The 2,032-nt window shown below is 37.8% G+C and overlaps 1 non-coding gene across 1 annotated transcript; it reads left to right on the top strand.

The window, feature by feature from the left end:
* The first annotated feature begins 402 nt into the window (after nucleotides 1-402).
* On the top strand, nucleotides 403-532 carry LOC136321272 (small nucleolar RNA SNORA33). Its single transcript, XR_010728542.1, has one exon. It is a non-coding gene; the product is annotated as a small nucleolar RNA SNORA33 (small nucleolar RNA).
* Nucleotides 533-2,032: the final 1,500 nt, after the last annotated feature.

Raw genomic sequence — 2,032 nt, 5'->3', positions numbered from 1 at the left:
TTACTTTAGGAATCTGGTAATCAAAAGTTGTCAGAGGAAGCCTTGGCCGGGTAGCTCAGTTGGTTAGAGCGTGGTCCCAACATGCTGAGGTTGCAGGTTTGATCCCTGGTCAGGGCTCATACAAGAATTAACCAATGACAGCATGAATAAGTGGAACAAAAGTTGTCAGAGGTTGAAATAAATTCCTTTCCTGTCGGATTTTAACATTCCAGGATAGCCGGTGAGTTCTGGGCTGAATTATGCCTTCCCCAAATTCATATGTTGAAGCCTTATCCCCCAGTACATCAGAATATAACTAAATTGTGGAAACAGGGCCTTAGAGAGGTAATTAAGTTAAAGTGGGTTTGTTAGTGTGGGCCCTAATCCAACATGCTTGGTGTTCTTAAAAGAAGAGGAGATTGGGAGACAGCCAATAAGTCTGCTTACCTGAATGTGATTCCTCAGAACTTTAGAGAAAGCTGGCAATAGTAAAGCCATACTACAGACCTTAAAGACATTGAAGTCATTAAGGTCACTGAGAATGGCAATGAAAAAATAAATAAAAAGTAGAGGAGATTGGGATACAGGTGCATGCACAGAGAGATGATTATAGGAACACGGTGAGAAGGCAGATAGCTGTCTGCAAGCCAAGGAGAGAGGCTTCACGGGAGACCAAACCTGTCAGCACTTTGATCTTGGGCTTCCAGCCATTAGAACTGTGAGAAAATAAACTTCTGTTATTTAAGTCGTCCGGTCTGCAGTATTTTGTTATGGAAGCCCTAGCAAACTAATACAACAGATATGTGACATTTGACTTCCGGTGATGTAGGTTACGGTTTTTTCATCCCTTTATTTCATCACTAAAAGATGAAAGGATGAAAAATTGCAACTCAAGAAACATTTTCAAACAAGTTAAACTACTATGTTATATCCAGTGGCACTTAAAAGGAAGGCATAAAATTTTTATTAGGTAATCAGCTTCATCCCACTGGCATTGTGTGTCTAATAGATGTTTACAAATCACTGGGGAACAAATTTTTCTTTAATTTTCTGTTGTATGAGGTTTTAGAATTGTTTCTATATATTTCTGAATCACTGATTCCAAATCTAAATCTGTTTTTTGGTGCATGCTCTAGTTTTTATGCAATTTTAATTTCCTTTTCTTACAGTTAATGACATGCAGTGGTTTTTAAATTGGAGTTAAAGGGCAATGACTCTTGGATTGGGCATAACCACAAGGCAATTAATGTTTTACAAACATCACTTTTACATAGTTGTAGTTGTTTTTAAATGTAAAAAATTATTATCTGATTAAAAACATCCTCTTATTTTGTTTTAAGATTGTATCATGGCTTCTTCGAGTAGGTGTAAATGTAAGAATAGTCCTGACACCTTCTGTTATATATGTGGCTGTTATACACTTCAATGTTAATATTTCATCATTTGTGACACTTGCATATATTGCCTATTTTCAAGTTCCCCTTGGCGATCAAGACAAGAATTGGGCTTTTCATATTGTATGTCATAATTGTGAGGAAATGCTTCATGACTGGACAAAAGGAAAACGCAAAGGAAAGCCTTTTGGAATTCTCATGGTTTGACGTGAACCTAAGGACCACAGCAGTGACTGTTATTTCTGTCTGATCCATACAAAGGGCATAAGCAAGAAAAAATGGCATATGATCGCATATCCTAATATGCCTTCAGCAACACGACCTATCCCACACTCTGAGACACTCCGGTTCCAGTTTTCAATGGTTTTATTTCTTCTAAGGATGAAGAAAGTGAACATGGTGATCAAGTGTATTTTGATAAAATGCATGAGGAAATGGTTGTAGAATCTGAGGGGTCTTCTTCTGATGCCAAGCAGTCATAACCTCTCAGCAGTTTAGCCAATCCGATTTAAATGACATAAAAATTGTCCTTGACTTTCTGAAGTATGAGGAGCATAACTGGATCATTTGTGTGGATCTTAAAATGGTAAATTTCCTGCTAGGAAAACAGAGAGGTTTCATGGAGTATCCTTGCTTTCTGTGTTTGTGGGACAGCCGAG

Source organism: Saccopteryx bilineata, chromosome 1 (genome assembly GCF_036850765.1).
Source record: "Saccopteryx bilineata isolate mSacBil1 chromosome 1, mSacBil1_pri_phased_curated, whole genome shotgun sequence".
In the NCBI taxonomy this organism is placed as follows: Eukaryota; Metazoa; Chordata; class Mammalia; order Chiroptera; family Emballonuridae; genus Saccopteryx; species Saccopteryx bilineata.
The sequence above is the reverse complement of the archived record's forward strand: the minus strand, read 5'-3'. Positions and strand labels throughout refer to the sequence as shown.